The sequence below is a fragment of the Lagenorhynchus albirostris genome, chromosome 4 (assembly GCF_949774975.1).
Source record: "Lagenorhynchus albirostris chromosome 4, mLagAlb1.1, whole genome shotgun sequence".
Taxonomy (NCBI): domain Eukaryota; kingdom Metazoa; phylum Chordata; class Mammalia; order Artiodactyla; family Delphinidae; genus Lagenorhynchus; species Lagenorhynchus albirostris.
The window spans coordinates 92,481,903-92,494,979 of record NC_083098.1 but is presented as its reverse complement, the minus strand read 5'-3'; positions in this window follow the sequence as shown (position 1 = coordinate 92,494,979).

Genomic DNA, 13,077 nt, shown 5'->3' with positions numbered 1-13,077 from the left:
CCCAGAAAGGATCTCCTTCAGATTCTACAGATAAATTAAAACCTTTACAGACAAGCAAAAGTTAAGAGAATTCAGCACCAACAAACCAGCTTTACAACAAATACTAAAGGAACTTCTCTAGGCAGGAAACACAAGAGAAGAAAAAGACCTACAATAATAAACCTCAAACAATTAAGAAAATGGTAATGGGAACATACATATCGATAATTACCTTAAATGTAAATGGAGTAAATGTTCCAACCAAAAGACACAGACTGGCTGAATGGATATAAAAATAAGACCCATACATATGCAGTCTACAAGAGACCCACTTCAGACCTAGGGACACATACAGACTGAAAGTGAGAGGATGGAAAAATATATTCCATGCAAAAGGAAATCAAAAGAAAGCTGGAGTAACAATTCTTATATCAGACAAAATAGACTTTAAAATAAAGATTATTAAAAGAGAAAAAGAAGGACACAACATAATGATCAAGGGCTCAATCCAAGAAGAAGATATAACAATTGTAAATATTTACGCACCCAACACAGGAACAACTCAAGATATAAGGCAAATGCTAACAGCCATAAAAGACAAAATGGACAGTAAGACAATCATAGTAGTGGACTTTAACACCCCACTTTCACCAATGGACAGATCAACCAAAATGAAAATAAACAAGGAAACACAAGCTTTAAATGACACACTAAAAAATAAGAATTTAATTGATATTGATAGAACATTCCATCCAAAAAAAAAATAGAATACATGTTCCTCTCAAGCGCTCATGGAATATTCTCCAGGATAGATCATATCTTGGGTCACAAACCAAGCCTTGATAAATTTAAGAAAATTGAATTCATAGCAAGTAACTTTCCTAACAACAATGCTGCGAGACTAGATATCAATTACAGGAAAAAAATACAAACACATGGAGACTAATCAATACACTACTAAATAACCAAGAGATCAATGAAGAAATCAAAGAGGAAATCAAAAAATACCGAGAAACAAATGACAGTGAAAACACGATGGCCCAAAACCTATGGGATGCAACAAAAGCAGTTCTAAGAAGGAAGTTTATAGCCATACAAACCTACCTCAAGATACAAGAAAAATCTCTAAAAAAACAACCTAGCCATACACTTAAAGCAATTAGAGAAAGAAAAACAAAAAAACCCCAAAGTTAGCAGAAGGAAAGAAATCATAAAGATCAGATCAGAAATAAATGAAAAAGAAATGAAAAAAACAATAGCAAAGATCAATAAAACTAAAAGCTGTTTCTTTGAGAAGATAAACAAAATTGATAAACCAATAGCCAGACTCATGAAGAAGAAAAGAGAGAAGACTCAACTCAATAGAATTAGAAATGAAAAAGAAGTAACAACTGACACTGCAGAAATACAAAGGATCAGGAGAGATTACTAAAAGCAACGATATGCCAATAAAATGGACAACCTGGAAGAAATGGACTAATTCTTAGAAAAGCACAACCTTCTGATACTGACCAGGAAGATATAGAAAATATAAACAGACAAATCACAAGCACTGAAATTGAAACTGTGATTAACAATCTTCCAACAAACAAAAGTCCAGGACCAGATGGCTTCACAGGCAAATTCTATCAAACATTTAAAGAAGAGCTAACACCGTTCCTTCTCAAAATCTTCCAAAATATAGCACAGAGAGAAACACTGCCAAACTCATTCTATGAGGTCAACATCACCCTGATACCAAAACACAACAAAGATGTCACGAAAACAGAAAACTACTGGCCAATATCATTGATGAATATAGATGCAAAATTTCTCAACAAAATACTAGCAAACAGGATCCAACAGCACATTGAAAGGATCATATACCATGATCAAGTGGGGTTTATCCCAGGAATGCAGATTATTTAATATATGCAAATCAATCAATGTGATACATCATATTAACAAATTGAAGGATAAAAACAATATGATAATCTCAATAGATGCAGAAAACACTTTTGACAAAATTCAACATTTATGGTAAAAACTCTCCGGAAAGTAGGCATAGAGGGAACCTACTTCATCACAATAGAGGCCATATATGACAAACCCACAGCCAACATGATTCTCAATGGTGAAAAACTGAAAGCATTTCCACTAAGATCAGGTGCAAGACAAGGTTGCCCACTCTCACCACTCTTATTCAACATAGTTTTGGAAGTTTTAGCCACAGCAATCAGAGAAGAAAAAGAAATAAAGGGAATCCAAATCGGAAAAGAAGTAGAACTGTCACTGTTGGCAGATGAAATGATACTATGCATAAAGAATCCTAAAGATGCTCCCAGAACACTACTAGAGCTAATCAATGAATTTGGTAAAGTAGCAGGATACAAAATTAATGCACAGAAATCTCTTTCATTCCTATATATTAATGATGAAAAATCTGAAAGAGAAATTAAGGAAACACTCCCATTTACCATTGCAACAAAAATAATAAAATACCTAGGAATAAACCTACCTAAGGAGACAAAAGACCTGTGTGCACAAAACTATAAGACACTGATGAAAGAAATTAAAGATGATACAAATAAATGGAGAGATATACCATGTTCTTGGATTGGAAGAATCGACATTGTGAAAATGATTATACAACCCAAAGCAATCTACAGATTCAGTGCAATCCCTATCACACTACTAATGGCATTTTTCACAGAACTAGAAAACAAATTTCACAATTTGTATGGAAACACAAAAGACCCCGAATAGCCCAAGCAATCTTGAGAAAGAAACATGGAGCTGCAGGAATCAGGCTCCATGACTTCAGACTATACTACTAAGCTACAGCAATCAACAGTATGTTACTGGCACAGAAAGAGAAATATAGATCAATGGAACAGGATTGAAAGCCCAGACATAAACCCAAGCACATATGGTCACCTTATTTTGCTAAAGGAGAAAAGAATATACAAGGGAGAAAAGACAGCTTGTTCAATAAGTGGTGCTGTGAAAACTGGACAGCTACATGTAAAAGAATGAAAATAGAACACTTCCTAACACCACACAGATAAATAAACTCAGAATGGATTAAATACCTAAATGTTAAGGCCAGATGCTATAAAACTCTTAGAGGAAAACTTAGAAAGAAGACTCCTTGACATAAATCACAGCAAGATCCTTTTTGACCCAACTCCTAGAATAATGGAAATAAAAACAAAAATATACAAATGGGACCTATTAAAACGTAAAAGATTTTGCACAGCAAAGGAAACCATAAACAAGACTAAAAGACAACCCTCAGAATGGGAGAAAATATTTGCAAACAAAGCAACTGACAAAGGATTAATCTCCAAAATTTACAAGCAGCTCATGCAGCTCAATATTAAAAAAGAAACAACCCAATCCAAAAATGGGTGGAACACCTAAATAGACATTTCTCCAGAGAAGACATACAGATGGCCAAGAGGCACATGAAAAGATGCTCAACATCACTAATCATTAGAAAAATGCAAATCAAAAGTACAATGAGGTATCACCTCACACCTGTCAGAATGGCCATCATTGAAAAATCTACAAACAATAAATGCTGGAAAGGGTGTGGAGAAAAGGGAACCCTCTTGCATTGTTGGTGGGAATGTTAGTTGATACAGCTACTATGGAGAACAGTATGGAGCTTCCTTAAAAAACTAAAAATAGAACTATCATATGACCCAGCAATCCTACTGTTGGGCATATACCCTGAGAAAACCACAATTCAAAAAGAGTCATGTACCACAATGTCCATTGCAGCTCTATTTACAATAGCCAGGACATGGAAGCAACCTAAGTGTCCATTGATAGATGAATGGATAAAGAAGATGTGACACATATATACAATGGAATATTAGTCAATCATAAGAAGAAATGAAACTGAGTTATTTGTAGTGAGGTGGATGAACCTAGTGTTTGTCATACAGAGTGATATAGGTCAGAAAGAGAAAAACAAATACTCTATGCTCACACATATATATGGAATTAAACAAAAAGTGGTTCTGATGAACCAGCAGTAGGACAGGATTAAAAACGCAGATGTAGAGAATGGACTTGAGGACACTGGAAGGCTAAGCTGGGACGAAGTGGGACAGTAGCATTGACATACATACACTACCAAATGTAAAACAGACAGCTAGTGTGAAGCAGTTGCATAGCACAGGGAGATCAGCTTGGTGCTTTGTGACCACCTAGACGGGTGGGATAGGTAGGGTGCAAGTGAGATCCAAGAGAGAGGGGATATGGGGATATATGTATAATTATAGCATATTCACTTTGTTGTACATCAGAAACTACCACAACATTGTAAAGCAATTATAGTGAAATAAGGATGTTAAAAATATAAAAAATAAAAATATAAAGACCCGTAATATGTATATTAAAAAAAAATCTGGGCTTCCCTGGTGGCGCAGTGGTTGAGAATCTGCCTGCCAATGCAGGGGACACCGGTTCGACCCCTGGTCTGGGAAGATACCACATGCCATGGAGCAACTAGGCCCGTGAGCCACAATTACTGAGCCTGCGCGTCTGGAGCCTGGGCTCCACAACAAGAGAGGCCGCGATAGTGAGACACCCGTGCACTGCGATGAAGAGTGGCCCCTGCTCGCTGCAACGAGAGAAAGCCCTCGCACAGAATCGAAGACCCAACACAGCCATAAATAAATAAATAAAATTAAAAAAAAAAAAAACTATGGCATTAATTGAACCATACACATGACTTACGAATTATACAAATGCTCTTTTCTAAATACAAACACATGGCTCTTAGAAATCTACTGCAGGTGCTTTTACCACATTGTATTATTTTGGCTTCATTTTTTTATTATTCCTTTGAATATAAGAATTAAAATATTAGATTAAAATTTTATATTTTTCAATAAAATAGCTTAGAAAATCACATCTATGTTTCATCAGTTTATAATAGAGTTATTGTGGCAAGCAAGAATATTTTCTGCAGTGTGGAAACAAGTCATTTTTCTTCCTTATTTTACTATTTTTCCAAAGAACAATACAAAATAATACATGGTGAACCAAATATCTTATGATGTATTGCTATAAAACTCTCACCACAGTCACCAAAATGTTCAAGAAATGAGCAGAAGTTCAAGATATGAGAATGTCTGGGTAACTTTGTAAGTAACTCAGTAATAGCTAGAATATAAATAAAACTTGCTATTTTAGGTTGTTGTCCTGACACTTTCAAATTACGTTCGTACCTTGTGAAGTACATCTAAAGTTTTTATACATAGATTTAGAAAGCATTAGAGATTAGGTTAATTGTACTAAATGTATAAATTTATTTGGATATAATTATATATTTTAACATAATTTCTTCCCATCCGAGAACATGGGATGACTTTTCTTTTGTGCAGATCTCATTTTGTCTTTCAATAAATGTACTCTCACTTTGTTCATATACATTCTCTGTCTTTCTTATTAAATTTATGGGTAAGCATTTCATAAAGTTTCCTGATTTTGTTTTGTTGGATTAGCTGTTGTTTGTTCTGAATAGATTAATTTTCCCATTTTTTTTCATCAGTGTTTACTGCTAAATTCAAGACAACCTACTGATTTTGTAATCATTAATTTTATATCAAGTCACTTTATCAAGTAACCTAACTCATTTCAGTAGTTTGAGAACAAAGATGAGGGTTGTAGGTATAAATCATATTATCACAAGGAAACATAATTTTCTCTCTTTTACAAAGTTGGTATTGATTGATTTCTGCATTCCTATATTGCTAAAAACTCAAGAAAACATTACATAATATGATGAGAGTTGGGTTCATATTAACTTATTTGTTTTAAATAATTTTAGAATTTTGTCCTGTAGGATAATGTTTGCTCTAGGGTTCTGGTAAATGGTTTAATAATTTTTTTCCTTCTATTTCTGTTATACCCATACTTTTCATTCAGAATGAATTTTGATATTACCAAATGCCTTATTGGAACCTATGAGTAGAATGTTTCACTTTTTTCTCCTTGAATGTGTGAAGGTAAAAAAATATATAATTTTTTTGATATTGAGTCACACTTTGATTAATGGAATAAACCCTGTTTAGTAATTTTACATTATATTTTCGTGCATTGCTTGCTTCTATTTGTTCATATTTTATTTAGGATATATATTTTTATATTAATAAACAATTCCTCTTTCTTTCTGTCTTTTCTCTCGTTTTTTCTCTCTCTTTTCCTTTTTAAGATTGGAAATTTAAATCAAGCTGGTCTCATAAAATAAACTGGAGAATTCTTTGCCTCTTTTTATATCTTGAAATAATTTAAATAAACTGAGAATGAGGTTATCTAATGGTTGGCTAAAACTTAGTTGATCCAGGTCCCTTATAGTGTAGCTTTTAAACACATATTCTGTTCCTTATATTGAAATGCATCCTTTCAATTTTTCTACTTCTTGAATCAATTTTAATAATTTGTTTTTGTTAGAAATCATCCATTTCCTCAAAATTTTTAAAATGTGTTCTATAAGGTTTAATGAGGAATGATGTTTAATGATTTGATTTATCCTATATCTTTTTTATTTCTCCTTTTTCACTCCCATTCATGTATGTTTACTTTCTCCCCCTTTTAATAAATTTCACTTGACTTAAAAGTATGAGCTTCTGCATTTATGTATACTGAAGACTATTTTTTCCTTAAATTTTATTCTATCTTTATTAAATTCATCTACCTATTTTATTTGGTTTACCTTGTTAAATTATGGAGTTCATTGCCTAATTGTTTAAAAGAAGTAAGCCAATTAAATGTGGGCATTTCCCTTTCTTATAATGATGGTATTTAAAACTATAAATTTATTCTTGGTACATAAGCCTCATCCCAGAGGTTTTGATATGAAGTGTTCTCATATTTATTGCTTTCTATATATTTTTAAATTTTCCATTGGATTATTCAAAAGTATTCTAGAACTACATTTCTGAATTCAAAAGTAGTTAGGATTTTTCAGTCATCATATTATTTAGTTCTATTTTTTTGGATGACCAAAAACAAGGCCTAAAAATGTTCAGCTTTATAATTTGTAAAGATTCATTTTATGAATTTATTTGTGAGTTCTAGTATGTGAGCTGTTTTGTAAATTTTCTACAGACTTAAAAAAGTATTTGCATCCTGTATGAAATAGCCATGATTCTAGGTATTCCTATTAAATTGATTTTATTAATTACATTTTTGTTCTGTTAATATTTATTTCCTTTTGGATCACTCAGACTTTAAAGAGATTATTGAAATCTACAATTCTTATTTTATTAAAAAAAATTTTGGGGGGGCATTTCCAAGTTTTTTATTTATATATTTATCTGCTGTTTGCTCTATAAGGATTTTTAACTCTTTTATCATCTACATGTTATCAAATGATCAAAAAATAATACTGTCTGTTCTTCTTAATGCTTTAGCTAGGCTTAAATTTTAGCTTGTCTATATATATTTCCTACTCATTATTACTGTGTGCCTTTGGCCAATATCTCCTCGCTCATTTTATTTCATTTCAATCTCCTTTTATTTTTTCATATTAATTTTTTCTCTTCTTGTTGCTTTTCTTAAGAGCATAGGACTCAACTGCATTTTTATTACCTACCGTCTCTTTGTTTTAAACAGAAGAATTCAATGTATTCACATTCAAAGATGATATATAGACAATTATACTTTGTACATCTCACATAACCTTTTTTTTTTTTACTTCATTAGCGGCTCATTTTGTTTTTCCATATTTTTGCTGGTTGGATAACACCTTTTTTCCAAGGGAAAACCCTTGTGTTTTACTCAACTATATTTTGAGGGGAGGGCAGTAGTAACAACCAACCTAATATTCCCATGTTTTAGCAACAGCCAAAAAATAACCATAGTTTATAATCTCACTGTATGTCATGTTCTTAGTTTCTGTTCAGTAAACAATTTTGTTCAAAGAAAAACATTTAATGAAGGCAATATTAATCCATTTAGAAGTTGTGCCTGAAGGGTGATGGCCTTGCCAATCTAGGCCATTTTTATTTCCTTATCATGTTTACATAAGCAAGAGTCTACCAAATATTTAGGACTATATAACATGAGTGACTGTCTTCCAGTCTCTTATAATAGATCAACTGCCACCACTGATGTCTCATATTTTAGACCTGTTTTTCTTTTTTTAGGAGCAATTCCATTTTACTCAGCTTTGCTGCAGCACAATCACAGATAATCAGTGTCCTCAAAGAAAAAAACATTTAATTCTCACACACAATTTATGTGGGCAGCTACAGATCAGTTTCAGCAGCCCTACCATATGAGTCTGCTTATATTATTACCCAGGCTGAAGAAATAGCTCTTATTTGGAATATGTTATCCTAGTGGCATAAGGAAGAAAGCAAAAGAGAGAGCTGAACCACACCCTGTACTTAAAGCTTTTGTTCTAAGAGGGGTATGTTGGATATACTCTGATTCCATTGGTCAAAGTTAGTCAAATGGTGAAGTAAACCATCAGTGGGGCAAGGATGTAAAAATGTACCCACAGAAGGAGTTGCAAGTCACATGGCAATAGGAGGTGATATCTAATCTTCTTATAAGGAATAGAAGGACTTAATACTCAAGGACAGTACTGTGCTTTATGCCATCACCTCATTAATTTTGAAGTCATCCTTTACCTTTCCTTCAGTGGCTACCTCTCTTTCCATCCACACTTAACTATACATACCTTTTTACTAATATTTTCTAACAAGAAAATTATGTCTCTCTTCTTACCATCACCCCTCCTTCAACTCACACTCATAAAATAAAACTACAATAAAATTTTTGAGACACTTTCTTTTGCTCTATCATAGAAATGGTATCATGAAAGGATTCTAATTACTTTTTCTTACTTGTCTATAGATATTAGTCCATTCGTTTTTGGTTTTATGTGCTGCACTAATTCTAGTATGATTCTTTTTCATTTATAGGTAATGCATTTAGTTCCAGGGGTTTGTAAGAAATATTCTGTATCTTTAGAATGGAAAGATTTTATCAGGATATGCTTTGTGATACTTCTTTTCTCAACAATCATTCCTGAAATTCAATGAACCATTTAATCTGCAGGCTTAAATCTTTCTTTATATCAGAAGAATTTTTTCTAGTATCTTTGATCAGATGTTGCTTGTTTTCCATCTGTATCTTTTTTCTTCTCATGACTAGCATAACTATGTATCCCCATTTGCCACACACAGTCCTTGTTCATACCTGTGGTTTCAGCAAATTTATTGATATCCATCCTCTTTTACTCTGAAAAGTGTCCAACTTTGATAATAAATAATATGGTCAGCCTACCTATAAATCTTACTATTTGCATACTGAACTCCTGAAACTATTCTCTAAAAACCTTACCTTTTCCCTCATAATATTCACATGTCAAATAAACTGTTGCCTCCAAAGTGTATCTACACCATTTTCCATGAGGCTGTAGTTATCCCACCAAAGGTGGAGTAAACTTCCCATTTCTTGACTTTGGGCTCAGCTATATACTTCTTTTGTCCAATGGGATGTCAGCAGATGTGATTAAAGCAAAACATTAATTGTACTTGTGTAATGGGACTTGCATCTTGTTCCTCTTCAATCATCATGGGAAGACTATGTCCCAACTAGCACACTGGTCAAAGGAGAATGAACCACGTCAGGATCAAACCTGGAGCAATCTGTAATTTGGAGTGAAGTTCAGATAAGCTCTGCCCACAGCAGTCAATGACTCCCAGATAACTGATGGATGTAAGAGCAATAATAAATATCAGCAAAACTAACAGATTCACTCTATATTTTTCCTGTGTACTCCAAAATATTTCGTATTTAATATTTTAGATCACTAAGTTTTCTCAACAGTAAAAATCATAATTTATTTCATCCACTATGTTTTTTTCAAGAAGAGAAATCATGTTTCTTAATCACCAGGAAAAAAATGTTCTACCAAGTCTCTTTTACTAAGCATGTTTTCTCTTTGTTCTAGCTAATTTCTAAACTCTAGTTCTTGAACCCTTTTAAATAGTATGCTATTTTTCTTTGTCATCTCATTTGGGTTTATGTCTTAGTTATGGAATATTATTGATTTTAGTCCCAGAAATGTCAGAAAATGAAATTATCTCTTTTCTTTCATGTAGTGTTGTAGAAGCAAGAAAGATGCAAGGCAGTCTCTGATGTGGCACCTGGAGAGAGTCTGCTGGTAGAGTGGTCCCCCACTACACATCTAAGATAAAACTTAGGAAGCCTTGAGCCAACCTCAATCAGATCACTCAATCAACTTTATTTTTTTCCTTCTTCTCAAGAATCTAAGAGACTAAATACATTCCATAATGGCCAGTGCTAAAATTCAATAAGAAATACAGAGATTTCTAAGGGCCAAACACTTCCAGTATTGATTAACAATTCCCATTTATAGCTAGAACATTAGGGTTTACACAAAAAGGCAAAACTCCCAACTGGCTTACTCCAGGGGACTCCCATAGAACCCAAGGCTTTGTACGCCCTTAAGATATTTACACTCTAACACCCATTCAGAAGACACAGAATAATCAATATTATTTTTTAAATCGGGGGAAAGAAGGTATGTACAGATTGTGATTTTCCTCTTCACAGTCTCTCACATCCATATAACTCTTTTGTATCATTCATCTCACCCTTTTGTATGACACTATTAATCTACTTTTCTCAAAATCAAAGTTCTTGAAATCATCTTGCTGCTTTTTTTGTTGCTGTTGTTAATTACCTTTAATATTTTCTACATTCACATTCACTTATCAAGCCTCTCCCCTGGGATTTTCATCCTCACCACTCTATGGAATCGTCTCTCACCAATTGTCCAATAATCTCCATGTCCATAAATCCAATGGGGACTTTTCAGTCCACTATTCAACTGATATGTAAGCAGCATTCTCCATGGTTGATTATGCTCTCTTTTTAAATCTTTACTTCCTTCAGCATCTAGGAGGCCAAAATTGTTGGTCTTCTCTTTTGTTTCCTTTTAAGTTCCTTCTTTCACTTCCAAATTTTGAACATTTTAACTTCATCATGGCTCTGTTCTGAGCCATTTTTTTTTCATGATAGTCTGTATGTGGTTCTTAAATAATCTCCTTCATTTAAATATAATTTGTGTTCTAAATAGAAATGCTATTTAACCTCAGCACTATATTTCCAGTTCAAACCTCTCTTCCACTCCAGACATTTGGATGTTTCATGGTTTCTCAAATTAAACTCACAAACTTTGTCCCCATAATTTTCCTTTTTGGGGTTTATCTCTGAGAATGCATTATCACATACTGAGATTCAGCTAATAAAACCTTAGGGGTCCTCCTTGACTACTCTTACCACTCTGTTAGTAGATTATTTGGTTTTATCACCTTTGCTATCCCAGTGACACCAGTATTTCTCACTTGAATTATTCCACTAGCCTCTTACTTGGCCTCTTTTCAATCCCTCATGAAACATTGCTGCTATCAATGTATCTTTTTAAAATCAACAAATCAAGCCATCCCTCCCTATTTAAACCTTTGTAATCACAGTTAATTTCACTTTAAAAATGTAAACAAAGTCTGAACATGGCTAACATAGCCATGCTTAATGTGACACTTCCTCATTCTATCTCACTTTGCTTCACATTTCCCTTTGCTCTCTCTCATGCAGCTATGAAAGTCTCTCTTTAAGATCCTCAAAGGTCACTGCCTCAAGAAATAACATTAAACCTGAATCTGTTTCTTTTTTTCTTTTTAATTTACAATTTGACCTTTATTATTTCTGAGGTATCAGCTAACATATCACTTCCTAAAAGAAAACTTTGTCATACTACACCAGGATAAATTTTCAAATGGCTCACAATACTTCTTCCTTAACATAGTTCTTTATTTAGTAGGACTTAATAAATTATTTGCAAATATTTATTTAATGTGCATCTGCATAGATGGTCTTTAAATTCCCTGAGGCAACAAATCATGTATGTTCTATGCAGCTCTATGTTCCTAGTAACTAATACATTCAATAACTATTAATTACTAATTCATATGCCTTGGACAACATAGGACTCTATATTACAGCACAGATTTTTATTTGTGGGAGGGCAATGGTACTGGGAAATAAAACAGGGTATTTGTTTTTTGTTTTTCTTTTCTATTCTTCTCTGTCAATTCCTCATCCTTGACCCAGTTTTTTTGCTTTGTCTCAGCTATTCAATATAGGGAAGTAGAGTACGTTTTTTACTTGTATATATTTTGTACACATAATTATCTCAAGCCTAACTTCTTAAGCAAATGGATGTTAACTTCTTGAAGTTAAAACAACTTTTCAACTCTGTGTGCTTGCACTAAAAGTATGGTAGTGGAAAATTTATTTGCATATTTTGGCATGTATTTTAATGTTTAATTTTCCATGTAAGTCAGGATCATTTTAAAAGATGGGAAACTTTTTTTGACACATTCTTTATGAAATATTTTCTTTATTTTTTCAAATCTGGATAATGACTTGGTCACACCAGAATTCAGAAGATTAAATGAAGAAAATATGAAAATATTTTATAAAATACATAGTACTGTTCAATTTGTTATTATTATATTAATATTAGCCTTGCACAGATGGTATTAAAATCATACATTCTTTATATTATCATCATATTATTTCAACTCAACATAAAAATCTTTGTGCTTATTTTTCTAACTTTTTTGTCTCATAAATAATTATTACTCAAAGAGTGCAGTTTATATTCAAAACCAGTGTTGTTAGGCAATGCAACTTTATTCAGAATCATTTCCTCACAAGACAGAATCTAATTGGCTGACAGAATACTCAAACTAGGTATTCTAGCTGATCACCGTTAAAATTTACTACCGCTATAAATCTATGGGCGAAAAATAGTGCTATGCATTTGAAATAGAAAAATTACATCTCCATTGCTTTAGTGTTCATTTTAAAAACTGTTGTTTAGTTAACATTTTTATAAAAAGATTCTTCCACTCAGGATCCTAATTAGAAACTGTGATATTCCAGAGCCAGACCTGCCACATTTTTTAAAGTTACTCTTATTTTTTTCTGGCATTGGATTTTAATGGTCAGGTCCCCCAAGCTCTGTGATTATGCACGTAGGCTCTGTGACACACAGCA